The sequence below is a fragment of the Leucoraja erinacea genome, chromosome 39, assembly GCF_028641065.1.
Source record: "Leucoraja erinacea ecotype New England chromosome 39, Leri_hhj_1, whole genome shotgun sequence".
Lineage (NCBI taxonomy): Eukaryota > Metazoa > Chordata > Chondrichthyes > Rajiformes > Rajidae > Leucoraja > Leucoraja erinaceus.
This window is the reverse complement of record NC_073415.1, coordinates 10,559,264-10,584,263: the sequence shown is the minus strand read 5'-3', so window position 1 is coordinate 10,584,263 and position 25,000 is coordinate 10,559,264. Positions and strand designations below refer to the sequence as shown.

The 25,000-nt window shown below is 47.2% G+C and overlaps 1 protein-coding gene across 3 annotated transcripts in view; it reads right to left on the bottom strand.

Annotated features, from left to right (window-relative positions):
- Positions 1–25,000, bottom strand: part of LOC129714350 (adhesion G protein-coupled receptor L1-like) — a 350,449-nt gene that overhangs the window by 299,303 nt on the left and 26,146 nt on the right. For 2 of the 3 annotated variants that reach the window (XM_055663898.1, XM_055663900.1), the window contains exon 3: positions 5,285–5,347. The exons of the other annotated variant lie outside the window; for it this stretch is intronic. The gene's annotated coding sequence lies outside the window, so the exon portion shown is untranslated. The remainder of the gene's footprint in view (positions 1–5,284; positions 5,348–25,000) is intronic. 3 annotated transcript variants of the gene reach the window in all.

Below are 25,000 nucleotides of genomic sequence, written 5' to 3'. Positions count from 1 at the left end.
AAAGACTTCCCCCTTATCCTTAAGCACGGAGATTGAACGTGGCGGGTACGCCGGAGCTCGGGGACGTCTCTTAGCGGCTCGTAACGCTAACGGCAGGTACTCGGGAAGACTCGCTAACGGCAGGTAAGCACGGGAAGACTCGTGAAGATTTTTCAACATGATGAAAAATGTCCACGAGAGCCCCGAGTACCGACGAGTGGCCGTTGCCGTAAATCTCCCAGTTCGAATCAGGGCAAACTCGGGGAGAATTAGTTCTTGGAATGAACTCGTACAGTGGGACAGGGGTCCAACGCGGTATTTCACGAAATCCAGGGACATGATGGTTGTACCAATTACGCCGACCTTCGACTATAAAACCTGAAGGTCCTTTAGTGTCGAAAAGACCGCGTATCGTCACGGGCGTTGTCGGTACAATGGACTGACTACCACAGTTCCATTAAAGATCTTCCATTAAAGAGCGCACTTACCCACTGCCCCCCATTCATATTACTACGAACTGTGGCTGCTGTTTTGCGTTGACAGAAAGAAATATGTATCTTGCAAATGGAACAGATGTGAGTGGGTTTTAAGAGCTTTAAATGGAATCAAATCAATATTAACTCCACAGAAGGGAAGATGACACTGAGTTACGTCAGCTGAGGGCTCAGGGTTGGAGATGAAACAAAAATCTCGATGATGCAGCCAATCCTCCTTCACTCAGCTATCTCTGATTATCTCTCTACCCTTGTATTTTGTAACGCAGAAACACAGAACATAGGTGCAAGAGGAGGCCATTTGGAGCCAGCACCGCCATTCAATGTGATCATGGCTGATCATCCCCAATCAGTACCCCGTTCCTGCCTTCTCCACATATCCCCTGACTCCGCTATCTTTAAGAGCCCTATCTAGCTCTCTCTTGAAAGCATCCAGAGAACCTGCCTCCACCGCCCTCGGAGGCAGAGAATTCCACACTCACCACTCTCTGTGAGAAAAAGTGTTTCCTCGTCTCAGTTCTAAAGAAAAAGTGTTTCCTCGTCTCCGTACTAATTCACTGTGATCATGGCTGATCGTCCAGAATCAGTACCCCATTCCTGATTTCTTCCCATATCCCTTGATTCTACTCAGACAATCTAACTCTCTCTCTCTCTCGAGTACATTTCAGTGAATTGGCCTCCGCTGCCTTCTGTGGCAGAGAATTCCACAGATTCACAACTTTCCGGCTGGAAATGTTTTTCCTCATCTCAGTTTTTCGATGGCATCTCAAGTAACTAATGGTTTGCCATCCAGCGCTGCTTCAGCCACAAAAAAAACCCCGCAAATGCTGGGGTAACTCAGCGGGTCAGGCAGTCTGACCTACACCCACATTGCCTGGGATGGCAGGACTTTCATATGAAGAAAGACGGGATAGACTCGGTTTGTACTCGCTAGAATTAGGAAGATTGAGGGGGGATCTTATAGAAACTTACAAAATTTTTAAGGATTTGGACAGGCTAGATGCAGGAAGATTATTCCCGATGTTGGGGAAGTCCAAAATAAGGGGTCACAGTTTAAGGATAAGAGGGAAATCTTTTAGGACCGAGATGAGAAAATCATTTTTTACACAGAGAGTGGTGAATCTGTGGAATTCTCTGCCACAGAAAGTAGTTGAGGCCACACAGTTCATTGGCTATATTTAAGAGGGAGTTAGATGTGGCCCTTGTGGCTAAAGGGGTCAGGGGGTATGGAGAGAAGGCAGGTACAGGATACTGAGTTTGATGATCAGCCATGATCATATTGAATGGCGGTGCAGGCTCGAAGGGCCGAATGGCCTACTCCTGCACCTATTTTCTATGTTTCTATGCACTGCTGATTTAACCTATATGTAATCCTTACGTTCGATGATTCAAGTAAGAATTCCTAGATCATCATCTGCTTTGATTTGTCCTTTTCACACCTTACATTCTCTTTGAACCCTTCCATATCGAAGGTTCAAAGGTTCATTTATTGTCACATACACCAACTGGTGCTTGGTGCAGTGAAATTCAAGTTGCCATTGCAGTAATTAATAAGAATACAACATAACATAATAGAGGAAATTAACATAAAACATAAAAACATCCCCGCACAATGGTACCCACTATGAGGGAAGGCACAAAGTCCAGTCCCCAGTATCACCAGTTTCCCTCTCCCCCAACTCAGACTGAAGAAGGGTCTCCACCCAGAACATCACCCATTCCTTCCCTCCAGAGATGCTGCCTGTCCCGCTGAGTTACTCCAGCATTTTGTGTCTATCTTCGGTGTAAACCAGCATCTGCAGTTCCTTCCTGCACATCAAACCACAATGTCCTCTGGTTTTTGATTCCACTGCTCTGGGCAAGAGACTCTGTGCGTCTACCCGATCTATTCATAGAAACATAGAAACAGAGACAATAGGTGCAGGAGTAGGCCATTCGGCCCTTCGAGCCTGCACCGCCATTCACTATGATCATGGCTGATCATCCAACTCAGTATCCCGTACCTGCCTTCTCTCCATACCCCCTGATCCCCTTAGCCACAAGGGCCACATCTAACTCCCTCTTAAATATACCCAATGAACTGGCCTCAACTACCCTCTGTGGCAGAGAGTTCCAGAGATTCACCACTCTGTGTGTGAAAAAAGTTCTTCTCATCTCGGTTTTAAAGGATTTCCCCCTTATCCTTAAGCTGTGACCCCTTGTCCTGGACTTCCTCAACATCGGGAACAATCTTCCTGCATCTAGCCTGTCCAACCCCTTAAGAATTTTGTAAGTTTCTATAAGATCCCCTCTCAATCTCCTAAATTCAGGAGAGTATAAACCAAGTCTATCCAGTCTTTCTTCATAAGACAGTCCTGACATCCCAGGAATCAGTCTGGTGAACCTTCTCTGCACTCCCTCTATGGCAATAATGTCTTTCCTCAGATTTGGAGACCAAAACTGTACGCAATACTCCAGGTGTGGTCTCACCAAGACCCTGTACAACTGCAGTAGAACCTCCCTGCTCCTATACTCAAATCCTCTCATGATTTTGTGCACTTGTTTAGTTTAGTTCTATACAGACCCAATGGCCCACCGAGTCCGCACCGACCAGCGATCCCCGCACACTAACACTATCCTACACACACTAGGGCCAATTTGCACATACACCAAGCCAATTAACCTACAAACCTGCACGTCTTTGGAGTGTGGGAGGAAACCGAAGATCTCGGAGAAACCCCACGCAGGTCACGGGGAGAACATGCAAACTCCGTACAGACAGCACCCGTAGTCAGGATCGAACCTGGGTCACTGGCGCTGTAAGGCCAGCTGCGCCACCGTGCTGCTGTTGTATATTATGCATCGGGAGGGTTTTAGCACCACATGGCACAGTGTGAGGTCATCTGCTCCATTTGGACTGCGCTGACTCTTTGGAAAGGCTATCCTTTACAAGATTTTCACCATAGTCCTGCAAAAATATTGCCTTCACAGATGTATCCAATTCCCTTCTGAAAGCTATTAAATCTGCTTTGACTGTCCTTCAGGCAAGAGATGTTGGTTCTTAACAATGTGCTGTGCTTACAAACAAAACAACAATCTCCTCTTGCCTCGGGCTATTTTCCCAATTACCTTCAAGATTAAAACACCAACTTCAGGCACCTGGAGCCAGCACTCGAGAGGTATGTTGGTTGGATTGCAATCATGCAGGAGCATTAGTGCATCAGGAGACGTGCTTGAATTGGAAGTGTCCTCACACGGACTGGTCAAGCGGCAACCTTTAGCAATCATCCATGCAGAGTCAAGTCACATCCTTCAGCCAAACTTATCAATATCCCCAGATACCTCATCATTCCACCCAATCAGCCTACGCATACAGCATATAATTGAAACATAGAAACATAGAAAATAGGTGCAGGAGTAGAGGCCATTCGGCCCTTCGAGCCTGCACCGCCATTCAATATGATCATGGCTGATCATCCAACTCCGTATCCCATCCCTGCCTTCTCTCCATACCCCCTGATCCCCATAGCCACAAGGGCCACATCTAACTCCCTCTTAAATATACATAGATATATAGAAAATAGGTGCAGGAGTAGGCCATTCGGCCCTTCGAGCCTGCACCATTCGCCATTCAATATGATCATGGCTGATCATCCAACTCCGTATCCCATCCCTGCCTTCTCTCCATACCCCCTGATCCCTTTAGCCACAAGGGCCACATCTAACTCCCTCTTAAATATAGTCAATGAACTGTGGCCTCGCAAAGTTCAAGTCAAGAGTGTTTTTTTGTCATGTGTCCCAGATGGGACAATGAAATTATTACTTGCTGCAGCACAACAGAATATGTGAATATGTAAACATTGTATATAGCGAGGAGGAGGAGGGGTGAGAGAGAAATAATAAAAGTTCAATAAATAACAACTATAGTGCAATACTAATAATAATAATACCATTTAAGAAACATTTATGGCCCTGTCCCACGATACGAGTTTACCCAAGAGATCTCCCGAGTTTAAAAAAACCCAAACATGGTAACATAGAAACATAGAAATTAGGTGCAGGAGTAGGCCATTCGGCCCTTCGAGCCTGCACCGCCATTCAATATGATCATGGCTGATCATCCAACTCAGTATCCCATCCCTGCCTTCTCCCCATACCCCCTGATCCCCTTAGCCACAAGGGACACATCTAACTCCCTCTTAAATATAGCCAATGAACTGGCCTCAACTACCCTCTGTGGCAGAGAGTTCCAGAGATTCACCACTCTCTGTGTGAAAAAAGTTCTTCTCATCTCGGTTTTAAAGGATTTCCCCTTTATCCTTAAGCTGTGACCCCTTTATCCTTAAGCTGTTGACCCCTTGTAAGTACGTAGCGGGTACGTCGGAGCTCATGGACGTCTCGTAGCGGCTCGTAACGCTAACGGCAGGTACTCGGGAAACGCGGAAACTCGTGACGTTTTTTCAACAGTGTGAAAAATTTCCAAGAGTCAAAAAATACCCGTGATTAAGCACTACGAGTTTGATTCGGGGGTAAAATCGCATCGTGTAGACAGGTGCATGGATAGGGCAGGTTTGGAGGGATATGGGCCAAATGCAGGCAGGTGGGACTAGTGTAGATGGGACATGTTGGTCGGTGTGGGCAAGTTGGGCCGAAGTGCCTATTTCCACACTGTATCACACTATGACCACGACTCTATATCTCAATTGTCGTTGTATTTTCATAGACACAGCAATGAAGTCTTATCATCCCTCTATATTTTTTCTCTTTTATACACACAAACAGGGAAATGCACACTCAGATCCGCAATGGAAGGAACTAAAATCAATTCCTACCTCCATGTGCACTCCCTTGAGCCGTTTAATGTTTCTGTCTTCGCATCAACATTATGAGTAAAACTGGAAAGCAAGAAGATGAGGGCAGAGTAACTCCTTGCAGAGGCTCACTTCACAAGACAGCTCCATCAGACACAATCAAACACGACTAAACCACCAGCACGGTGGCACAGCGGTAGAGTTGCTGCCTCACAGCGCCAGAGTCCCGGGTTCGATCCTGACTCCGGGTGCTGTCTGTATGGAGTTTGCACGTTCTCCCCGTGACCTGCGTGGATTTTCACCAAGTGCTCCGGTTTCCTCCCACACTCCAAAGACGTAGAAACATAGAAAATAGGTGCAGGAGTAGGCCATTCGGCCCTTCGAGCCTGCACCGCCATTCAATATGATCATGGCTGATCATCCAACTCAGTATCCCATCCCTGCCTTCTCTCCATACCCCCTGATCCCTTTAGCCACAAGGGCCACACAGAGACGTGCCAATTTGTAGGTTAATTGGGATTGGTATGAATTGTAAATTGTCCCAAGTGTGTGTAGGATAGTGCAAGTGTGCGGGGATTGCAGGCCAGCACGGACTCGGTGGGTAGAAGGGCCTGTTTCTGTGCTATCCCGTTACCGCTGTGCGCCACCAGGGACAAAGATAGACGGAACGAGATGCAGTTGTTTACACATCGAAGAGAGTAGTGGGGGTTTTAAAAAGTAGTTAAAATGACTGTTGATTTAAATGAAGAAACCAGGGAAGATTATATCACCAAAGGTCACAGTTTTAAGGTGACACACGACAAAACATTTTGACGCAAGCTGTGGTTAGAATTTAGAATGCGGTGTTTGGGAGATGTTAAAAAAACATCGAATAAATGCTTGAAGAAACAAAAAAGATATATGGAAAAAAATCAGGCGGCACGGTGGCGCAGCGGGTAGAGTTGCTGCCTCACAGCGCCAGAGACCCAGGTTCGATCCCGACTACGGGTGCTGCCTGTACGGAGTTTGCACGTTCTCCCCGTGACCTGCGTGGGTTTCCTTTGGGTGCTCTGGTTTCATCCCACATTCCAAGGACGTGCAGGTTTGTAGGTTAATTGGCTTGGTAAAATTGTAAATTGTTCCTTGTGTGTGTGTGTGTGTGTAGGATAGTGTTAACTTGACAGAGAATTCGACAGATTCACAACTCTCTGGGTGAAAAAGTTTTTCCTCATCTCCGTTCTAAATGGCCTAACCCTTATACATTGTTGAAACGGGCCTTTCAACCCAACTTGCCCAAACTAATGTCCCAGCTACACTAGTCCCACCTGCCTGTGTTTGGCCTATATCCCTCCAAACCTGTCTTATCCATGTACCTGTCTAATTGCTTCTAAAACATTGGGATAGTCCCAGCCACAACTACCTCCTCTGGCAGCTTGTTCCATACACCCACCACCCTTTGTGTGAAAATGTTGCCCCGCAGATTACTATTTAATCTTTCCCCCCCCCCCCTCACCTTAAATCTATAATCAGACGGATCTGAACACAACATGGGCAAATTAAATGAGCTAAGATGGGGCAATTTGGTTGGCATGAAGGATTTGGACTGAAGGGTTTGTTTCCATAATGTTGACGTCTATAACCAGTGGTATCAGGGAGCTTAAAATATTCTGTGGTATATTGCTGTAGAAACTGGAAACTGTTAGATCAATTCAGCCTAAAATGGATTTGTCCTTCAGAAAAAAAGCTTTTTTCCCCCTGTCTCGACAATCTATTGTAAGAAATCCAATTTCAAATAATTGAACCAGACATGCAGAGATCATCAGTGGTTACAGATTTGGTCTGTTCCTTTGTACATTGAAGTATGCTGTGGTATAATTCCAGGAATGAGTGGGTTTGCTTATGATGGGCATTTGACGGCACTGGGTCTGTACTCGCTGGAGTTTAGAAGGTTGAGGGGGGACCTCATTGAAACTTACAGAATAATGAAAGGCCTGGATAGAGTGGATGTGGAGAGGATATTTCCACTGGTGGGAAAGTCTAGGATGATAGAAACATAGAAAATAGGTGCAGGAGTAGGCCATTCGGCCCTTCGAGCCTGCACCACCATTCAATATGATCATGGCTGATCATCCAACTCAGTATCCCATCCCTGCCTTCTCTCCATACCCCCTGATCCCTTTAGCCACAAGGGCCACATCTAACTCCCTCTTAAATATAGCCAAAGAACTGTGTGGCCTCAACTACCTTCTGTGGCAGCGAATTCCAGAGATTCACCACTCTCTGTGTGAAAAAATGATGTTCTCATCTCGGTCTGAAAAGACATCCCTCTTATCCTTAAACTGTGACCCCCAGTTCTGGAGTTCCCCAACATCGGGAACAACCAGAGGTCACAGCCTCCGAATTAAAGGGCGCTCTTTCCAAAAGGAGGTGAGGAAGAATTTCTTTAGTCAGAGGGTGGTGAATCTGTGGAACTCATTGCCACAGAGGCCTGGAGGCCAAGTCAGTGGATATTTTTAAGGCAGAGATAAGAGAAATTGCCGCGAATTGTGGACGCAGACCAGACCATCGCACAAACCAACCTCCCTTCTATTGACTCCATCTACACCTCACGCTGCCTCGGCAAGGCCACCAGCATCATCAATGACCAGTCGCACCCCGGCCACTCCCTCTTCTCCCCATCCCCATCAGCCAAAAGCTACAGAAGTGTGAAAACGCACACACCTCCAGATTCAGGGACAGTTTCTTCCCAGCTGTTATCAGGCAACTGAACCATCCAACCACAACCAGAGAGCAGTGCTGAACTACTATCTACCTCATTGGTGACCCTCGGACTATCCTTGATCGGACTATACTGGCTTTACCTTGCACTAAACGTTATTCCCTTATCATGTATCTGTACACTGTGATCATCTGGCTCGATTGTAATCATGTATTGTCTTTTCGCTGACTGGTTAGCACGCAACAAAAGCTTTTCACTGTACCTCGGTACACGTGACAATAAATTGAAAGCTGACTCCGTAAAGATGAATTTTACGAAAAGCAATTAATTGAATCTGGTGGCCCTGCTGGTTTTGGAAGCGGATTGTTAGCAGTGAGATGTGTTTTTAATTAGCTCCAAAGATGACGCTAACTAATCCTGCCTTGGGCTTCAGTCCCTCCTGTCTACAGCCACTTCATCCGACTTGGTCGGTTTCAGTTGACCTGCACGAAACAACAGCAGCGGATCTGAGCGGATACTACTGCCCCTCCCTCCTCAACGATCAGTTCCTGAGGGTTCTGTGGTGGAGGTTTTAATTATAGATCCATTATAAATGAGAAGATGTGATTATATAGATAGAAAATTCAGGTCAGAATGTTTGACTGCAAAATGGGGATGAAATTGTGTTCCCTTGTCTAATTTTTTTTTTTTTTTTTTTTTTGTGTTATTTTTTTTTATGTTACTGCCTGTAAGGGAAATTCATTTAGTTGTCTCAAATTGAGACAATGACAATACATTTGAATACAATACAATAGTTATGCCAATGCTCCCTAACTTCTCCTGAATCCAAGGACAACACTTGATCCCAATTTCCTATATCTAAGGCCACAAGACATTGTCTGGTGTATTTATAATTTTTTTTAATTGAGATTATCAATGTGAAGCTGATAGTTTGTGGATGAATGGAAGTGAAATCAAGGCTGTCAAGGAAATTAATTTAGTAGCCTCTGGTCTGATGGGGGAAAGTTCAGAAGGTCTGGAGCTTAGAAGGATGAGAGGGATTCTCATTGAAACATATAAGATTGTTTCAACTTCAAGATTAGAAACTTACAAAATTCTTAAGGGGCTGGACAGGCTAGATGCAGGAAGATTGCTCCCGATGTTGGGGAAGTCCAGGACAAGGGCTCACACAGCTTAAAGATAAGGGGGAAATCCTTTAAAACCGCGATGAGAAGAACTTTTTTCACACAGAGAGTGGTGAATCTCTGGAACTCTCTGCCGCAGAGGATAGTCAAGGCCAGTTCATTGGCTATATTTAAGAGGGAGTTAGATGTGGCCCCTGTGGCTAAGGGGATCAGAGGGTATGGAGAGAAGGCAGGTACGGGATACTGAGTTGGATGATCAGCCATGATCATAGTGAATGACGGTGCAGGCTCGAAGGGCCGAATGGCCTCTACTCCTGCACCTAATTTCTATGTTTCTATGTTAAGGGCTTGGACACACTAGAGGCAGGAAGCATGTTCCCGATGTTGGGGGAGTCCAGAACCAGGGGCCACACACACAGTTTAAGAATAAGGAGTAAGCCATTTAGAACGGAGACGAGGAAACACTTTTTCTCACAGAGAGTTGTGAGTCTGTGGAATTCTCTGCCTCAGAGGGCGGTGGAGGCCGGTTCTCTGGATGCTTTCAAGAGAGAGCTAGATAGGGCTCTTAAAAAATAGCGGAGTCAGGGGATATGGAGAGAAGGCAGGAACGGGGTACTGATTGGGGATGATCAGCCATGATCACGTTGAATGGCGGTGCTGGCTGGAAGGGCCGAATGGCCTCTACTCCTGCACCTATTGTCTATTGTCTAAATGCAGGCAGGTGGGACTACTACAGATGAGGCATTTGGTCAGTGTGGTCAAGTTGGGCTGAGTCTGGCTTGATTGTATTTATGTAATCGGTAGTATTATCTATTTTGCTGTATACTTCAAAGCTGAAATAGCTCATCAGTTTAGTTTAGTTTAGAGATACAATGCGGCAACAGGCCCTTCAGCCCACCGGGTCCGTATCGACCAGCGATCCCCGCACATTAACTCTATCCTACACACACTAATGGCAATTTTACATTTATACCCAGCTGATTAACCTACAAACCTGTAAGTCTTTGGAGTGTGGGAGGAAACCGGAGCTCCTGGAGAAAACCCACGCAGGTCACGGGGAGAACGTGCAAACTCCGTGGAGAGCTGCCGTAGTCAGGATCGAACTCGTGTCTAAAGCAGCAACTCTACTGCTGCGCCACCGTGCCGTTTCGTCGGGAGAGCATTCAACTGAAGATCTAAAAGTCCCAGGTTCGATCCCAGGTTCATCCCCGATCCCAAGAACTAATACATGTAACAAGTGGCTTATTCTTGTCTCGAGGATCCATATCTCTCCTCTGATCTATCATCCATGACAACTCTCTATTGATTCTGCCACATAACATGACTCTGAACCTTGCACCTTTCTTGTCCATGTCCAGTCTTGCACTAGCTATAGGTTAAACATGTCCCATTCCTTCTCTCCAGAGATGCTGCCTGTCCCGCTGAGTTACTCCAGCATTTCGTGTCTAAACGCGTCCATTCGCAGACTGTTTTCACGTTAAGTTTACACTGCCGTGCCTGTTTCATTAACCAGGGTTGAAAGTGACAAATGCTCTGCATGTGTAGGAAGGAACTGCAGATGCTGGTTTATCTTGAAGACAGACACAAAATGCTGGAGTAACTCAGCGGGACAGGCAGCATCTCTGGAGAGAAGGAATGGGTGACTTCAGAAGAAGGGTCTCGACACCAAAATGTCACCCATTCATAGAAACATAGAAATTAGGTGTAGGAGTAGGCCATTCGGCCCTTCGAGCCTGCACCGCCATTCAATATGATCATGGCTGATCCTTCTACCCAGAGATACTGCCTGTCCCGCTGAGTTACTCCAGCATTTTGTGTCTATCTTCAATGTTCTACAGGTATAGCTGGACTGTAAGCGCAGCTTTGACAGCTTCTAGTTAGTCATAGAATCATACCAGACAGTGTAGCACGGTGGCACAGCGGTAGAGTTGCTGCCTCACAACAGCGGAGACACGGGTTCAATCCTGACTACGGGTGCTGTCTGTATGGAGTTTGCACGTTCTCCCCATGACCTGCGTGGGTTTTCTCCAGGTGCTCCGGTTTCCTCCCACGCTCCACAGATGTGCAGGTTTGTAGATTAATTGGCCTCTGTAGTTTGTTCCTAGTGTGTAAGGTAGAACTATTGTGCAGGTGATCGCTGGTTGATGGGGACTTTGTGAGGTGAAGGGCTATTTCTGTGTTGTATCTCTAAAGACTAAAGTAAAGTGACTGAGTGGGTTTTCTCTGGGGTTTCTCCCACATTCCAAAGACGTGTGGGTTTGTAGGTTAATTGGCTTCTGTAAATTGTCTCTAGTGTGCAGGATAGTGTAATGCCCCCGTCCCACTTAGGAAACCTGAACGGAAACCTCTGGAGACTTTGCGCCCCACCCAAGGTTTCCGTGAGGTTCCCGGAGGTTTTTGTCAGTCTCCACTACCTGCAACCTCCGGCAACCACCTGCAACCTCCGGGAACCGCACGGAAACCTTGGGTGGGGTGCAAAGTCTCCAGAGGTTTCCGTTCAGGTTTCCTAAGTGGGACAGGGGCATAAGTGTTCTGGCGATTGCTGGTCGATTTGTTTCCACGCTGTATCTCTAAACTAAACCTGTACACTGGTTTAACTAATGCCCAGACTATACCTTGTTAGACTCTACAGTACCTCAGCACTGAAGCACAGGAATAAGCTCCATCTCTTTCTACTGCAGAAAGGCAGCTCAGGAGAACAGTGGAGTGGGGTCTGATCAACAAAACCATTAAAGACCAAAGTCTCTCAGCTTGAAAAGGAAATGATTCATGTAGAATAAATCCAATATTTCATTTCTATAACACGCTGAATAATACAAATAGCCTTGTATGTTACTCAATTCCTTTTCTATTCAAGCAGATAATTACTTATTTAACAAATTATTACCTGATCTGACTTATTAATTACTCAGATTAAGTTGCTGAAAGAACTCTTCAAAAAAAAAAGACAAACTTTAATCTGGTTTCAACTCATAGCTCAGCAAAATAAGTTGGGAACTTTAACTGATAAATCCCATAACACACACACTTACATGCACACTCACACTCACACACACACACACACTTACATGCACACTCACACACAGATTCATTCACACACACACAGAGATTCACACACACACACACACACACACACACACTCACATGTACACAGGTTATATACACACTCACACACACGCACACACACACACACACACACACACACACACACACACACACACACACACACACACACACACACACACACACACACACACACACACACACACAGACACACACACACACACACACTCACATGTACACACACACACACACACACACACACACACAGACTCACATGTACACAGGTTATATACACACTGCTGCGTACCAGTTTTAATAAATCAACTGTTATTTTGAACTCCGTGTGTCCTTCTAATTTGCTCCAACAAAGGATTTGGGCCAAAAACATACAAAGTGGGACTAGTGTAAATAGGGCATGGGCAAGTTGGGCCAAAGGGCCTGTTTCCATGCTGAATGACTCTGTAACAGCTGAAATGTCCATTCGCAGTCAGGGGATTTGGGGAGAAGGCAGGAACGGGATACTGATTGGTGATGATCAGTTGAATGGCGGTGCTGGCTAGAAGGGCCGAATGGCCTACTCCTGCACCTATTGCAATCTGGGATCGATCCTGGTTGGAGTCACTGAGCAAATTGTAAGACAAGGATAAACTGGGATAATTGGAGAGGAATATTTATGCTCAACTAATTTGATCCAATTTCTTGAGAAATGTCCCTAGTGTCTTGGGAAAGGAAATATCATGGCATTTGATAAGATGCCCCACCAGGGACTTGTTATGAAAATTAAGTCACGCAGATGGAACGATAGCTAATGCAAACAGTCGCGGTTTACTGAAATGTTCAAGGAATCTTGCTGTCGTGATGCCTTTTGCTTCTCGTTTTTGCCCACGTGTTGGTAGAGGGACAATAGAAAATTAGAGAAACTTACAAAATTCTTAGGGGGTTGTACAGGCTGGATGCAGGAAGATTGTTCCCGATGTTGGGGAAGTCCAGGACAAGGGGCCACACAGTTTAAGGATAAGGGGGAAATCCTTTAGGACTGAGATGAGAAAAACATTTTTCACACAGAGAGTGGTGAATCTGTGGAATTCTCTGCCACAGAAGGTAGTTGAGGCCACACAGTTCATTGGCTATATTTAAGAGGGAGTTAGATGTGGCCCTTGTGGCTAAAGGGATCAGGGGGTATGGAGAGAAGGCAGGGATGGAATACTGAGTTGGATGATCAGCCATGATCATATTGAATGGCGGTGCAGGCTCGAAGGGCCAAATGGCCTACTCCTGCACGTATTTTCTATGTTTCTAACAAGGGGTTGGACAGGCTAGATGCAGGAAGATTATTGTTCCCGATGTTGGGGAAGTCCAGAACAAGGGGCCACACAGTTTAAGGATAAGGGGGAAGCCTTTTAGGACCGAAGGGCCGAATGGCCTACTCCTGCACCTATTTTCTGTTTCAGGTGTTTATGGAGGGAAATAAAGCACAGAGGTTTGTGTGTGTGTGTGTGTGTGTGTGTGTGTGTGTGTGTGTGGTGTGTGTGTGTGTGTGTGTGTGTGTGTGTGTGTGTGTGTGTGTGTGTGTGTGTGTGTGTGTGTGGGGGGGAGAATGGGTGTGGGAGTGGGCAAAGAGATGGCAGCTGGTGATCAGTGCAGAGGCAACACGAGTCTTTAAAATGAAGAGAGGGATAGACAGAGTTGATGTGGACAAGCTTTTTCCATTGAGAGTAGGGAAGATTCAAACAAGAGGACATGATTTGAGAATTAAGGGACAAAAGTTTAGGAGTAACATGAGGGGGAACTTCTTTACTCAGAGAGTGGTAGCGGTGTGGAATGAGCTTCCAGTGGAAGTGGTGGAGGCAGGTTCGATTTTATCATTTAAAAATAAATTGGATAGTTATATGGACAGGAAAGGAATGGAGGGTTATGGTCTGAGTGCAGGCAGATGGGACTAGGTGAGAATAAGTGTTCGGCACGGACTAGAAGGGCCGAGATGGCCTGTTTCCGTGCTGTAACTGTTATATGGTTATATAACAAACTTCAGGTTTCTGGGTAGACAATAGATGATAGACAATAGGTGCAGGACTAGGCCATTCGGCCCCTCGAGCCAGCACCGCTCGAAGGAACTCGAAGGTAGGAAGGAACTGCAGATGCAGGTTTACACCGAAGATAGACACAAAAATGCTGGAGTAACTCAGCGGGACAGGCAGCATCTCTGGAGAGAAGGAATGGGTGATGTTTCAGGTCAAGACCCTTCTTCAGACTGAGAGACAAGGTGGAGGGGGACAGAGATATGGAAGGGTGAGGTGTAAGATAATCCCTACCCCATCCTAGTTCTCAGATTAGTCTGACTGTCTTGATTAAATTTTATCTTTCTAATGGCCCGTTGCCACCTTCCCCCAGCTAACCATGATCTAATCTACATTCTCCTTGAACTTCATCCCCTTTAATCTCTCGTTGTTACACCTCACCCTTCCATATCTCTGTCTCCCTCCACCCTGTCACTCAGTCTGAAGAAGGGTCTCGACCCGAAAACGTCACCCATTCCTTCTCTCCAGAGATGCTGCCTGTCCCGCTGAGTTACTCCAGCATTTTGCGTCTATTATCGGGTTTGTAGGTTAATTGGTTCTCTGTGAGGTGTCCCCAGTGTGGATGGAAAAGTGGGATAACAGAACTAGTGTGAGTGGGTGATCGATGGTCTATGTGGACTTGGCTGGCTGAAGGGCCCGTTTCCATGCAGTATCTCCAAACTAAACCAACAATAAACAGAGAAGGAGAGATGGGATGGAATATAACACAGGAACTGTAGCAATGGTCATGGGGAATTGGAAAATTGTGACTCAGATAGTTTTGCCAATTAAGTTTGATGATCGAAATTCAATATCCGAAACGTCGCCTATTTTCTTCCGCAATAACCAACCTGACCTCCCGGTGGCTCAGCACTTCAACTCCCCCTCCCATTCCCAATCCGACCTCTCTGTCCTGGGTCTCCTCCATTGCCAGAGTGAGCAACACCGGAAATTGGAGGAACAGCACCTCATATTCCGCCTGGGCTGCTTGCATCCTGATGGCATGAATGTTGAATTCTCCCAATTTTGCTAGCCCTTGCTGTCTCCTCCCCTTCCTTAATCCTCGAGCTGTCTCCTCCCATCCCCCCGCCCTCGGGCTCCTCCTCCTCCCCTTTTTCCTTCCTTCTCCCCCCCACCCCCCCATCAGTCTGAAGAAAGGTTTTGGCCCGAAACGTTGCCTATTTCCTTCGCTCCATAGATGCTGCTGCACCCGCTGAGTTTCTCCAGCAATTTTGTGTACCTCCGATCTTCCAGCATCCGCAGTTCCTTCTTGAACAGGTTTGATGCCTTGTTGGCCATTTTATCACAGTATGTGTAGGAAGGAACTGCAGATGCTGGTTTAAACCGAAGACCGACTCAAAAACCTGGAGTAACTCAGCGGGACAGGCAGCATCTCTGGAGAAAAGGAATGGGTGACATTTCTTCAGATTGAGAGTAAGGGAAAAGGGGAACAAGAGATATTGATGGTAAATGAATGGTGAAGATAGACTCTTCCTCACATAGAAACATAGACAATAGGTGCAGGAGTAGAGGCCATTCTGCCCTTCGAGCCAACACCGCCATTCAATATGATCATGGCTGATCATCCAAAATCAGTGGGCTGTTCCTGCTTTTTCCCCCATATCCCTTGATCCGAAAATGTTCACGATTTGAACCGTCACCCATTCCTTCTCTCCAGGGATGCCGCCCGTCCCGCTGAGTTACTCCAGCTTTTTGTGTCTATCATCGATGTAAACCAGCATCTGCAGTTCCTTCCGACAAACAATTATGTCATGACTTGTACTCAGATTTCCCCACGTACCGTTAATGTGAGGTTATCCATTTTGGTGGCAAAAACGGGAAAGCAGACTATTATCTAAATGGTGGACGATTGGGAAAGGGGGAGATGCAGCGAGACCTGGGTGTCATGGTACACCAGTCATTGAAGGTAGGCATGCAGGTGCAGCAGGCAGTAAAGAAAGCGAATGGTATGTTGGCTTTCATAGCAAGAGGTTTTGAGTATAGGAGCAGGGAGGTTCTACTGCAGTTGTACAGGGTCTTGGTGAGACCACACCTGGAGTATTGCGTGCAGTTTTGGTCTCCAAATCTGAGGAAGGACATTATTGCCATAGAGGGAGTGCAGAGAAGGTTCACCAGACTGATTCCTGGGATGTCAGGACTGTCATATGAAGAAAGACGGGATAGACTTGGTTTATACTCTCTAGAATTTAGGAGATTGAGAGGGGATCTTATAGAAACTTACAAAATTCTTAAGGGGTTGGACAGGCTAGATGCAGGAAGATTGTTCCCGATGTTGGGGAAGTCCAGGACAAGGGGTCACAGCTTAAGGATAAGGGGGAAATCCTTTAAAACCGAGATGAGGAGAACTTTTTTCACACAGAGAGTGGTGAATCTCTGGAACTCTCTGCCACAGAGGGTAGTTGAGGCCACAGTTCATTGGCTATATTTAAGAGGGAGTTAGATGTGGCCCTTGTGGCTAAGGGGATCAGGGGGTATGGAGAGAAGGCAGGTACGGGATACCGAGTTGCGATGATCAGCCATGATCATATTGAATGGCGGTGCAGGCTCGAAGGGCCGAATGGCCTACTCCTGCACCTAATTTCTATGTTTCTATCTCCTCACCCTTGGTCTCACAAACACATGAATCTTCACTGCAAAGTGCTCTTCCCCTGACAATGGAAAGTAGTCACAACTAACTGGATGGCTGAGAGCCAAAACGCTTCTCCAAACCCTGCCACATTTATAATGAGGGGAAAAATAAAACCCCCATTCAAAATAAAATAGTTTTTGGAACTTTAGTTTTCTTGCTGAAGGGTTTTTCTCCCTGGTGTGACCTCCTCCTACCAGTGTCCTGAGGACAAGCCTTTATTTTCTGGAGTGTGTACACTAGTGGAGATATTGGCAGCCGTAGACCAGCTTGTGTTGTGAGCAGCCAATCTGGGTCTAATTGGTCTCTGGTGTGGACAGTTCGTGTTCAGACACTCTCCAGTCTGATCTCTCGGGCGAATCCCACATCATCGATCAATATAATCAGTTTCTTTGCACGCCATGTTACACCCGTCTCCAATCAGCCGGCTTGCTTCCCGACAAGCTCAAACATAGAAACCCCTGACACCCGTACTAATCAAGTTTGTACATTCTCCCTGTGACTGCGAGGGTCTCCCATTGGGTGCTCCGCTTTAGAAACATAGAAAATAGGTGCAGGAGTAGGCCATTCGGCCCTTCCAGCCAGCACCGCCATTCAATATGATCATGGCTGATCATCCAAAATCAGTACCCCGTTCCTGCCTTCTCCCCATATCCCTTGATTCCTTTCGTCCTAAGAGCTAAATCTAATTGATGGGCCGAATGGCCTACTACTGCTCCTAGCAATCTCTTATAATCTCTACCTACAATGCACGTCTTTGGAGTATGGGAGGAAATCAAAACACCTGGAGAAAACCCACATGGTCACAGGGAGAATGTACAAACTCTGTACAGACAGCGCCCGTAGTCAGTATCGAACCATATAACCATATAACCATATACCATATAACAATTACAGCACGGAAACAGGCCATCTCGGCCCTACAAGTCCATGCCGAACAAATTTTTTTTCCCCTTAGTCCCACCTGCCTGCACTCGTACCATAACCCTCCATTCCCTTCTCATCCATATGCCTATCCAATTTATTTTTAAATGATACCAATGAACCTGCCTCCACCACTTCCACTGGAAGCTCATTCCACACCGCTACCACTCTCTGAGTAAAGAAGTTCCCCCTCATATTACCCCTAAACTTCTGTCCCTTAATTCTGAAGTCATGTCCTCTTGTTTGAATCTTCCCTATTCTCAAAGGGAAAAGCTTGTCCACATCAACTCTGTCTATCCCTCTCATCATTTTAAAGACCTCTATCAGGTCCCCCCTTAACCTTCTGCGCTCCAGAGAATAAAGACCTAACTTATTCAACCTATCTCTGTAACTTAGTTGTTGAAACCCAGGCAACATTCTAGTAAATCTCCTCTGTACTCTCTCTATTTTGTTGACATGCTTCCTATAATTGGGCGACCAAAATTGTACACCATACTCCAGATTTGGTCTCACCAATGCCTTGTACAATTTTAACATTACATCCCAGCTTCTATACTCAAAATGTCTCCATGTCTCTGTGTCTCCCTCTCCCCTGATTCTCAGTCTGAAGAAGGGTCTCGACACGAAACATCACCCGTTCCTTCTCTCCAGAGATGCTGCCTGTCCCGCTGAGTTACTCCAGCATTTTGTGACTGACTCTGTCTATAAATAGGCATTGGTAATCTGCCACAGGTGAAGTCTCTGGGAGCTGGAGGCTGTCTTCCAGATGAGGCCTGGAATTAGCAGAGCAAGGGTGTTCCCCAGGGCTCTGGGACACTCCGGTCTATTTTAAACCGGTTCTGGAGCATGGCTTGCGTCAGCAATGATACATCATCATCATCATCAGTCACAAGAACCACAGCCAAGAGCGTGAGCTGACCAGGTCAAAGGTCCACCTAGGAGATACCTAAACATGGCCACCTCGCTCTGCTAGAGGGTGCGAGCTATAGGGAGAGGCTGAGCAGGCTGGGTCTCTATTCCTTGGAGCACAGGAGGATGAGGGGTGATCTTATAGAGGTGTATAAAATCATGAGAGAAATAGACAATAGGTGCACGAGGAGGCCATTCGGCCCTTCGAGCCAGCACTGCCATTCAAAGTGATCATGGCTGATCATCCACAATCAGTACCCCGTTCCTGCCTTCTCTCCATATCTCCTGACTCTCTCTCGCTATCTTTAAGAGCCCTATCTAGCTCTCTCTTGAAAGAATTCTCTCCAGAGAACCTGCCTCCAGCGCCCTCTGAGGCAGAGATTTCCACAGACTCACCACTCTCTGTGAGAAAAAGTGTTTCCTCGTCTCCGTTCTAAATGGCTTACTCCTTATTCTTAAACTGTGTGTGTGGCCCCTGGTTCTGGACTCCCCCAACATGGGGAACATTAGATCGGGTAGATGCACGCAGTCTCTTGCCCAGAGTAGGGGAATCGAGGACCAGAGGACAGGGGTTCAAGGTGAAGGGGAGAAGATTTAATAGGAGTTTGAGGGGTAACTTTTTCCACACAAAGGGTGGTGGGTGTATGGAGCCCATCAGTTCAGTTTGGTTCACATAGAAACATAGAAATTAGGTGCAGGAGTAGAGGCCATTCGGCCCTTCGAGCCTGCACCGCCATTCAATATGATCATGGCTGATCATCCAACTCAGTATCCCGTACCTGCCTTCTCTCCACACCCCCTGATCCCCTTAGCCACAAGGGCCACATCTAACTCCCTCTTAAATATAGCCAATGAACTGTGGCCTCGACTACCCTCTGCGGCAGAGAGTTCCAGAGATTCACCTCTCTCTGTGTGAAAAAAGTTCTTCTCATCTCGGTTTTAAAGGATTTCCCCCTTATCCTTAAGCTGTGACCCCTTGTCCTGGACTTCCCCAACATCGGGAACAATCTTCCTGCATCTAACCTGTCCAACCCCTTAAGAATTTTGTAAGTTTCTATAAGATCCCCTCTCAATCTCCTAAATTCTAGAGAGAATAAACCAAGTCTATCCAGTCTTTCTTCATAAGACAGTCCTGACATCCCAGGAATCAGTCTGGTGAACCTTCTCTGCACTCCCTCTATGGCAATAATGTCCTTCCTCAGATTTGGAGACCAAAACTGTATGCAATACTCCAGGTGTGGTCTCACCAAGACCCTGTACAACTGCACCTTATCCTTCCATATCTCTATGTCTCCCTCTCCCCCGATTCTCAGTCTGAAGAAGGGTCTTGACCCGAAACATCATCCATTCCTTCTCTCCAAAGATGCTGCCTGTCCCGCTGAGTTACTCAAGCATTCTGTGTCTGTCTCCTCTTCAATGTTCCCTTCCCCCTCTGTCCAGCTCATCCAATAATCAGCCACTCAGCAAATATGGTCAAATGAGACTGGCTTAGATGCAGCATATTGGCCAGCATGGATGAGTCGGGCTGAAGGGCCTGTTTCCATGCATCAATGGCATATTTATCTTAGTAACAGAATCTTCCACAGACAAACCCCTGCCCCTCCCCACAACAACCTCAAATTAAAACAGCAAAATACAGGTGTTGTGGGGTTATGGGGAGAAGGCAGTAGAATGGGGTTGAGAGGGAAAGATAGATCAGCCATGATTGAATGGTGGAGTAGACTGATGGACCGAATGGTTTAATTCTGGGCAAATGTGAAAATCAATAGAATAAACACAGCAGATGTTTAAAAGCTGAAATAAATAGGGGAAGACAAACAGTTTAAGAAGGAACTGCAGATGCTGGAAAATCGAAGGTACACAAAAATGCTGGAGAAACTCAGCGGGTGCAGCAGCATCTATGGAGCGAAGGAAATAGGCAACGTTTCTGGCCGAAACCCAGAAGGGTTTCGGCCCGAAACGTTGCCTATTTCCTTCAGGGTTTCGGCCCGAAACGTTGCCTATTTCCTTCAGGGTTTCGGCCCGAAACGTTGCCCATTTCCTTGAGGGTTTCGGCCCGAAACGTTGCCTATTTCCTTCAGGGTTTCGGCCCGAAACGTTGCCTATTTCCTTCAGGGTTTCGGCCCGAAACGTTGCCTATTTCCTTCCGGGTTTCGGCCCGAAACGTTGCCTATTTCCTTCCGGGTTTCGGCCCGAAACGTTGCCTATTTCCTTCAGTGTTTCGGCCCGAAACGTTGCCTATTTCCTTCAGGGTTTCGGCCCGAAACGTTGCCTATTTCCTTCGCTCCATAGATGCTGCTGCACCCGCTGAGTTTCTCCAGCATTTTTGTCTACCAAAGACTGGGAATAAGTAACAGAGTTTCAGATGAAAGACCCCTTTCATCAGAAGGATGAGATCTGGTTGGGGAGGTCTTCACCTGGACAGGTGTGGCAGCTTCACTCTCCGCAGGTTCTGCCGAGTGTCCCCACCACTTCTGGTTTTAGTGTCTGTCACGAAGATATTCGGCTGTGACAGACCTTGGGTGAACTTGCTCTAATTGTCTCAATTACGTCCTAGGGCCCTAGACTTCTGTAAAGCAAGGAGAGTATTTCCTCTCCATCTACCTTACACCTATTTTAATCATCTTACACATTTAGGTCATACTCTAATCGCCTGGGCTCCAGGGAATGCAAGACACACGACTGCAGAGCATCAGATATTTGTTTGGCACCGAGGAGGCCATTCTCATCAATCTTCAATGAGGACAAAAGCCCTGGTGGCACGGTGGTGCAGCGGTAGAGTTGCTGTCTTACAGCGAAATGCAGGTTCGATCCCGACCACGGGTGCTGTCTGTACGGAGTTTGCACGTTCTCCCCGTGACCAGCGTGGGATTGCTCCAGTTTCTTCCCACACTACAAAGACGTACAGGTTTGTAGGTTAATTGGCCTTGGTAAAATTGTAAATTGTCCCTAGTGTGTGTGTGGGATAGGATTAGTGAGCGGACTCGGTGGGCTGAAGGGCCTGTTTTCGAGTTGTATGTCTACACTAAACTAATAGACGGGAGAATGGAGTTGTGAGGAAAAATAGATCAGCCATGATTGAATGATACAGTGGCCTCGATGGGCTGAATGGCCTAATCCTGCTCCTGTGTCTTGCGGTCATTTGGGGGGGGGGGGACCTGTGCATTCACAGGGAGAACCTGCAAACACACAGTGGATGAGGCCAGGTAGAGTTGCTGCCTCACAGCGCCAGAGATCCGGGTACGGGTGCTGTCTGTGCGGAGTTTGCACGTTCCCCCGTGAGTTTCATCCGGGTTCTCTGATTTCCTCCCACACTCCAAAGACGTGCAGGTTTGTAGGCTAACTGGCTTGGATAAAATTGTAAATTGTCCCTAGTGTGTGGGATAGCATTAGTGACGGCCAGCACGGACTCGGTGGGCCGAAGGGCCTGTTTCCGCGCTGTGTCTCTAAACTAAACTAATGTATGGGGAGACCTTCTTCCTTCCCTCCACCCAACTAAATATCCCAGCTACATAAACTCACACCCCACCTCTCACCAATGCATTGATAAAACTCAGCAACTAGCAATTAGATTTCACGCTACTGATTGTGAATGAGTCTTGGGAATCTGATGGTTGGTAAGAGGTTCTATTTATAGGCGGCAGATGATAGCGCAATTGTACACTAGAGGTGTCACAGCCTCAGCTTTTGTGTCGTTCAAAAACCAACGCTGTTTGTGCTGGAATAGTATCATAGGGCATCACTCCAGCCAGCAATAGCCAGACCACCCACACCCAGATAGACACGAGGTGCTGGAGTAACTCAGCGGGTCAGGCAGCATCTGTGGAGAACATGGATAGGTGACGTTTCACAGAGTGCTGGAGTAACTCAGCGGGTGCAGCAGCATCTATGGAGCTAAGGAAATAGGCAACGTTTCACAGAGTGCTGGAAACCCTTCCGGGTCAGGCAGCCCTGTGGAGAACATGGATAGGCCTATTTCACAGAGTGCTGGAGGCCTCAGTGGGTGCCTATTTCCATCTATAGATTTCGGCCTGCAACGTTGCCTTTTTCCTTCGCTCCCTATTTGCTGCTGACCATCTGAAGCGGGTCCAGCAGGATCTGTGGCCCGAACGTTGCCTAGGTGACGTTCCACAGAGTGCTGGCACCATAACTCAGCGGGACAGGCAGCATCTGTGGTGAGAAGCAATGGGTGACATTTCGGGTCGAGACCCTTCTTCAGACTGATGAAGAATCTCGACCCGAAACGTCACCCATTTCTTCTCTCCAGTGATGCTGCCGGTCCCGCTGAGTTACTCCAGCATTTTGTGTCCGTCTTCAAATTACGTCACGCGCTCCAGACGGCTGTGCGGATGCACGATGACTCGTGCGTCAATTGCGTAAATGACGCCCCAGGTGGGACAGGCCCTTAAGGTGGGTGAATGTCCGGGACTGATGGAAAATCTCTTCTGCAAATGCTATTCGGAAGTAAACAGCTGTAGTGTTCCGGATCAGGCAGTGTGGAACTGATCCGCCCAGGATTAAGCAGCACAGCTTAATCTGAAGCAGAATGCCACAGACACAGGGAACGTCATCTCCAGATATTAAACATTGGATTTCCTCGCTCCAGCCCAGTAGAGTGCGTGCAGTGTTACTCCACCAGTAACAAACAAAATATGTGGGAAGGAACTGCAGATGCTGGTTTACACCGAAGATAGACACAAAATGCTGGAGTAACTCAGCGGGACAGGCAGCATGTTGTTCAAGAAGGAACTGCACAGATGCTGGAAGATCGAAGGTACACAAAATTGCTGGAGAAACTCAGCGGGTGCAGCAGCATCTATGGAGCGAAGGAAATAAGCGACGTTTCGGGCCGAAACCCTTCTTCAAACTGATGGGGGAGAAGGAAGGAAAAGGGGAGGAGGAGGAGCCCGAGGGCGGGGGGGATGGGAGGAGACAGCTAGAGGGTTAAGGAAGGGGAGGAGACAGCAAGGGCTAACAAAATTGGGAGAATTCAACATTCATGCCATCAGGATGCAAGCAGCCCAGGCGGAATATGAGGTGCTGTTCCTCCAATTTCCGCTGTTGCTCACTCTGGCAATGGAGGAGACCCAGGACAGAGAGGTCGGATTGAGAATGGGAGGGGGAGTTGAAGTGCTGAGCCACCGGGAGGTCAGGTTGGTTATTGCGGACTGTGAGCGGAGGTGTTCGGCGAAACGATCGCCCAACCTACGCTTAGTCTCCCCGATGTAATGCTGGAGTAACTCAGCGGGACAGGCAGCATCTCTGGAGAGAAGAATGGGAGACGTTTCGGGTCGAGACCCTTCTTCAGACCGAGTCCTTCTCTCCAGAGATGCTGCCGGTCCCGCTGAGTTACTCCAGCATTTTGTGTCTACATTCGGCAGGTTTCTTTAAATGTAACAGATTAGGAGAGATAGTCAAGTATTTTGTTTTATTGATCAAAAGATACGCAGCGTGATACGCAGCGCGGTACCAGGCCTTTGGTCCACCGTGAACTGCGTGGGTTTTCTCCGGGTGCTCCGGTTTCCTCCCACACTCCAAAGACGTACAGGTTTGTAGGTTAATTGGCTTTGGTAAAAATTTGTAAATTGTCCCTAGTGTGTGTAGGATAGTGCTAGTGTACTGGTTGGCGCGGACTGGATGGGTCAAAGGGCCTGTTTCCACGTTATAGTTCTCTTAGATCTAATGTTTTCACACAGAAGACAACAGACAATAGGTGCAGGAGTAGAGGCCATTCGGCCCATCGAGCCAGCACCGCCATTCAATGTGATCATGGCTGATCATCCCCATTCTTGCCTTCTCCCCATATCCCCTGACTCCGCTATCTTTAAGAGCCCTATCTAGCTCTCTCTTGAAAGCATCCAGAGAACCGGCCTCCACCGCCCTCTGAGGCAGAGAATTCCACAGACTCACCACTCTCTGTGAGAAAAAGTCCTGTACTGGTTCATTTAGGCTCAGACCCTCATCGTCTCCTTCAACCTTCCTTGAGGCTCTGAGACGTTAGACAACAGGTGCAGGAGTAGAGGCCATTCGGCCCTTCGAGCCAGCACCGCCATTCAATGTGATCATGGCTGATCATCCCCAATCAGTACCCCGTTCCTGCCTTCTCCAGATATCCCCTGACTCCACTAACTTTAAGAGCCCTACCTAGCTCTCTCTTGAAAGCATCCAGAGAACCTGCCTCCACCGCCCTCTGAGGCAGAGAATTCCACAGACTCACCACTCTCTGCGAGAAAAAGTGTTTCCTAGTCTCCGTTCTAAATGGCTTACCCCTTATTCTTAAGGTGGTGGTCGTATGGAACGAGCTGTCAGAGGTGA